This window comes from Pteropus vampyrus, unplaced genomic scaffold (genome assembly GCF_000151845.1).
Source record: "Pteropus vampyrus isolate Shadow unplaced genomic scaffold, Pvam_2.0 Scaffold21, whole genome shotgun sequence".
NCBI classification, from domain to species: Eukaryota; Metazoa; Chordata; class Mammalia; order Chiroptera; family Pteropodidae; genus Pteropus; species Pteropus vampyrus.
In genome coordinates this window covers 7,845,631-7,852,151 of record NW_011888802.1, presented here as the reverse complement: position 1 = coordinate 7,852,151, position 6,521 = coordinate 7,845,631, and the positions used below count along the sequence as shown (strand labels likewise).

At 29.6% G+C, this 6,521-nt stretch overlaps 1 long non-coding RNA gene across 1 annotated transcript in view; it reads right to left on the bottom strand.

Annotated features, from left to right (window-relative positions):
- Window positions 1-6,521, bottom strand: part of LOC111736645 — a 611,781-nt gene that overhangs the window by 186,430 nt on the left and 418,830 nt on the right. The window lies entirely within an intron of this gene.

Below are 6,521 nucleotides of genomic sequence, written 5' to 3'. Positions count from 1 at the left end.
ATGCCCATTAAATGGCTGCTTAAGATTTTAGTAATTAAGTAAGCTAATATAAATTATTTATATTATTTACAGTGTGCACAACTAGTACTTTATAGAATAGGCAACCTCAAAATGAAATGACATTAATAAAGAAGCTAAATATTACAGGTGATAGCTGCCAACTGTGACCTGAGAAAGTGTGAGAGCAATGATGCTCATTTGTTTTAACCAACTATAGTGTTTTATATTCTGATTTACTTGACAACCCCTTACCAAACCTTTTTATCTCTTGAACTTTAACATTTAATATTTCAGATATCACAATGGTTCATTACAATGACTATGATGGTGGCAACCAGTCTAACAAGGTCTTTTCCAATGTAAAGAAGCTGCCATGCTAGCTTTTCTGGTTGACTAGGCAATTTAAAATAATCCGGACTATAGAAAGTAAACTGCTTTTCTAACATTTCAATGTATTTTTAATATTCTGAATATAAAATTAAGATTAGTACAGCATAGGAGGTCAGGATACAGGTTCTACAGGAAAAATCTCTTAGTTTACATTCTGAATGTATCATTTATTAGCACTGCAATTTGTGAATGTTACTTAGCTAATCCATATCTTAATTATGTTTTTGTGAAATTAGAATTATAGAACAACAGCATGATTATATTAAGGAAGTTGAAAAATTTGTGAAGATAAGGTAGTATAAACAGATCTTAGTGAAGTAACTACTCAAATGAAATATATAAAATCATATTTGAATAAATAAAAAGATATTCCATGATTTGGGATATAATATTGCCATATTGTAATGACATTGATTATTCTCAAATTATTCCTCAGATCAATATTTCAGCTGGATAAAAGAAAACCTTAATGTTTTTTCTTTCTACAATATATATGGAAGAATAATGGTTCTGAAGTCAACTGACAGCAAAAATGAAGACCAGCTTCACAGATACATTAACACATACTACATAATACATAAGAAAATCTTGCAAAACAATGAGAAAAATAGAAACTCCTACAGAAAAAAAAAAAGGGGGAAACAGTATAAACAAGCATATGTAAAGATGCTCAAGTTCACTTGAACTTATGAAAATACAAATTAAAACAATAATAAGTTCAGTTCATTTCTAAAAGAATGGCAAAATATCTGAACTACACAATGCCACCTGGTGATGAGAAATATAGGAATACGAACACTTAGCACTGAGGGTGGAATTATGGACTACTGCAGATCAAGCATATAGACTTCATTGCTCAAAAATATTATTCCTATGTATATCTTTCTGGGTAACTCCTATTTAAGGAATGTATGAGGATGCTTATCACAATGTTAATTTGTTAGTCAAGGATTGGAGACAATCTCGTAAAATTAAAGCATTATCGGTGCATACTATGATTATATAATCTCAGAAATATGAATACATTGAGAAATTGAGTAAAAAGCTGTCAGAATGTTATAACCATTTCCACATAATCACATATTACTAAGAAACTGGACATATGTGGCAATGTATATGATATAGATAGATTTTATAATAACTAAAAATTTGGTGGCATTTAACAACCAAAAATGGGAAATTAATAATAAAAGTATACTATGATATAAGATTATGATGAAAAATATTGGAAAAAGAGAAATATTCCATAGTAGTTTGACTATTTTGCTACCAAACACTTTTAAACATACTGTATTTACCCATGTGTTAATTTATAAAACCAAATATAGGTTAATGTGCCTTCTTAGAACACTCATATTTTAATAATAGATCAAATTTAATTCCCCCCAAATAATTATACTTTCTGGTCAGTTATCTTAACAAATTTTAAGATAGGCCATTAAACTTGTCATAATATAATGTTATTCAATCTCTTCAGTTTATTTTAGTTGCATATAGAGTTTTGAGCATTGGTTAGTAAGTATATTGGTATTCTTACAACAGAGAAAAGTAGGTTTTTTTTTTTTTTTTGCATTTCATGGAATGCAGAATTCTGTTAAATTTTTTGGAGACTAAGATTTTCAAACTCTTTTAGTATCAGATATCACTTCTACCAGTAAATTTATAATATATATTATTGCCTTAATCTTAGTAAAACATGTTGCTTTTTAAGGCCATCTCATTGGCTTTACTCTGTCCTTCGCTTTCAATTCTCATAATAGCTTCCTTCCCAAGGTTTGCTCAGATTGAATAGCATAACTGAAATTCCTTAGTTTCCATAAATAGTTTTATGTTAATCCCTGTGCATTACACATATTTATATCCAAATGACGAAGACCTGTTCTCACTGTCACTGGTCTGAGGCTGGGCTTTTCTGAAACATGCCTGTGTAAATCTTCCATAAGCACTGGATCTTTACTTCACAAGGCTGTTTTTTTTTTTTTTTTTTAAACTAGACATATAATCATAATGACATTGCATTAAAATTTGAAAACAATCAACTAACATTCATGAAATAGGTATTAGGTATAACAGGATAAGAAACTAAATAATAGTATCTCAGAGATAAAAGAAATCTCTTCTTGACACTAGTTTGACTAGAACATCCTCTAATTCTCTCATTACTCTACAATTCTATGTCTACAAGGTAATTCTACCAAAGAGGATTATGTCTTGTTTTCACCGTATTGTACCAGTTCTGTGACTTTAGAATTGATTTAATCAATTTGAATATTATTTTCATTATCTGTAACTTAAAGTTATGGTGAGGATTATTCTGAAAATATATGCAAACTACTAAACACATTATATTTATTCATGACAACATTTGATATTGCCATTTAAATTGGGTTCTTTAAATAATATTTTCCATCTTTATATAGTACATATAAAATTTGAAAAAATAATATGTTACAGAAACAATGCATAAAATTAAATACCTTTATCTAGTGAGGTCAGGACAATATTATGACACAAAAGTACTATTATTTTCTTAATTTATGATAAGCAAGATGCAAGACAAAATTTCATCACCACTGTTAAAACTAAAGAGGAAGGAAGTTTAGGAAATGTGACACCAAAAAAATAAAATAAACGACAACAAAGGTGACAGCAAAAGTGTAATTTATGTCTACCAGCTTCTTGTATTATTTTGTACAAGACTTACTTGTATTATTTTGACTTACTTTATTCACTATGTGAATAAATGTGTACCCTAGTAAATGCTCTTTAATGTTTATATGCAGTGACTTTTGAAAAAGAAAAATAAACTTGAAGTGCTTTCTAAAAATTAATGGGGTCATAAGTGTAAGCGATGGTGCAAATACTTTATTATAAAAGCAAGTGAGTCATATTTATTAGAGTATAGCATTAAATTATTATATTTTATAATGAAAAAGGTAATATAAAAATATAATCACTGTTTCAAGCTATTAACAAATTTTCATTATTATCCTTTATCCAATTTCCTACTCTAATTTAGTTTTCCAACTACAGAAATAATTCTTGGACCTAAAAAGCTTTCATTCCAAATCTAAATACAAGGGAGAAAAGAATCACAATAACAAATCAAAAGAAGTTTCATTTTTACTTCCTTCTGCAATTCTTCAGGGTGAATAGGTAGGATAATGTGAAATGACTATTTTTATGAAGAAAGTTAGATAATGATGAAAAACCAGACCATTCTCTTAATCATGAAAGCAGATCACAGATCTAATAGTTTTGTCCTTAGCTTTCATATACCATAGAGATGAAATCATCTTACTGTGTTCATTGTATGACAAAGGATAAAAAGATAAGTTTTTTTCTTATTGTCTACGTATTTTTGCCTCTTATACTTTCTCATAGGATTATCGCTGATTAAAGAAGTATTATGCTTTCTCTTTCTATATCTGTATTTGAAAAAATAATGCTGTTAAGCACATGTGAAAAAGAAAGCCAAATTTATACAATATTTTCATTTAAGTTTATTAGAATGACTATAAAAAACAAATGCCATATTTTGAAAGATGATAAATGAAATTGCGAGTAAAGTTATATAACTGACTTAAAGTCACACAGCAAAGTTGTATGGACAAATTAGAATATCAGTTTCTGACTCTCAAACGAGTGTTATTTCTACAGACCACCACACCACAAAAATATGATAAGCAAATCAAATTAAAACTATGTATTTTGTTTATCATGAAAAATATATTTCTAGGTCAAAGATGTTTTGAGAGCTTTATTCATTTATTGAACAACCCACTGTTTAACAGACTGTCATTAATGCTGACATACAGAAATGAATAATATGGGCTTGTTCCTTTCACGATGCTTATACTTTAGTGAGAAAAAGTATAGAATAACAACTAATTAAACATAATATATTCAGATATTGATAACGCCAATGGCAGAAAGGTAATTTATTATAACGGAGAGTTATAGAGAAAGGAATTTAGTCAGTGAAGATCCCAATAATGTAGCAATATTTAAAATTAGACATAAATGGTCATATTAGGAGGAATTAAATATTATTATTTGGAAAAGAAGATGCACAAACATAAATGAATAACTATTTTATACATTTAGCTGTGATACCTAAAGAACTTGCTGATATAGTTGATATTGTAGGTAAAGTATAAATAAGGAAAGAACGACTCTATATTTTTGGTTTAAGCAACCATACTGGAGCCATGGATTCATAGAATCCAAAGAAAGGAATTATCTGAGTAGGCAAAGTATTGTGGCTATTCAGTAACTTTGGTTTGAATTTATTAAGTTTAAGATGTCAATGCAAATCGATATCAAAGACAGGTGGGTGAGGAGTATAGGCACAGAGATATTTTTTAAAGATGAGGTATGCTTATAAATAGATTGAGATCACTTGGAAAGGTTTAAATTGAGAAAGATTAGAGTTCATGATTTAACCTACAGCATAGCAAACTGGAAAAAAAGAGATTGAAAAGAAGTAGTAAGGAGAGAGGAAGAACAGGATAGTATTATATCTTGGAAGAGAAAACACTTCACGGAAAAAAAAATTGTCAAGTGTGTCAAATTCTACTATAACTCATAAGATTAAATATTAGCACTTATACTGGGAAATATGAGGAACTTTAGTAATCTTGATAAAATGAATAAAAGTACAATTGTTGATGGAATTATGGGAATGAGAAGTCTAACTGGAGACTGAAATACAGCAAAGTCTTGTATTAGTAAAAATTATTGTATGGTATCTTGACTTCACCATGGAGTAAAGGAAAAGTTTTGGTTTGTTTTTAATTTAAAAAAAAAAATGCTATCCTGTGATTTTGTACTGACAAAATTAATGCAGAAGAGGCAGGATGAAGATGATGGAGAAAAAAGGATACTTGCAGAAGTGAAATGCTCTGGAAGAAGAAGAAATTCTCTGGATTGCAAGAGAAATGAGCCTACCAAAGAACAGGGGAACTGTGTAAACTGTAAGACTCAATAAATCAGAGACTATGATTTACATACAGGTAGTGATGAGTTAGTACTGAAAAGATGTAGAAGATCCTATAAAATTGATCCTCTCATTTCAGCTTGTTCATTCAGTCATTCAATAAACATATTTTGAACTAAGCTGTGGGGAGAAAGAAGTTAAAAAAAAAAAAAAACAGATGCATGTCATGCAGCCTACATTCTAATTGGAAAAGATATGCAGTAATACTATAGAGCTTCTATAAATATTACAAATTAAAATAAAGCTCAGTTAAGAGGACAGTGATGGAACTGCTATTTTTTAATATGATAGTAAAAGAAGGCCTCTCAGTGGACATAGCATTAAAACAGTAATGAATGAAATGAGAAAACATGCCATATGGTTATTTGGGGGACAGCATTTACAGCAGCAAGTATAAAAACAATGAGGTACCCTTAGCAGATTTAAGGAAGAGCAAGGAGGCTTGTTATGGCTGCAGGAGACATAGAGGGGAAAAGATTGGTAGGAAATGAGATTGGAAAGTTGGCAAAGAAGAAGTTCATTTAGAGTTTTATAGGTCATGCAAATAAATGTAGCTTTTAGTGAAATTGAAATGAGAAAAAAAGGAATTTTTTTAGCAGAGTAGAGAAACATTTGGATGTACATTTTAAAATAATTTATATGACACATGAATGAGAATATTCTTCAAGAGGAGAAAGTAAATGCCAGGTGAATTGTTAAATAATCTCAAACAGATAATTAACCAGAGAAAATAGCTGTAGGTGGAGGAAGTTATGAAATCTAATGACTATGTAAAGCAATTTGTGCTTAACTGGAGTGTCATCTAAATGAGTCATCCAGAAACATAGAAAGAAAGGGTAGATTTCAGCATATGTAAGTTTGTAGATTCGAAGAGTGAAGGTCTCAGTTTCACTCTGTTTTACTAATGCAATTATTAACAGTGCCTTTTTTCACTTTCAAAAGAATTTTGGATTGGGGAATTAATCATATAGTCATCCAAAGTAAGAGTAGAAACAGAAGTCTACTACTGACATCTGAAAATTATTTTTATGAATTAGAAGGCAAAAAACTGGGTAGTAATGTGTGACTTGTTCCCTGTGTGTGTGTATATGTGTGAATTGAGTATATCTTGAAAGAAGAAATAGAGATCTAT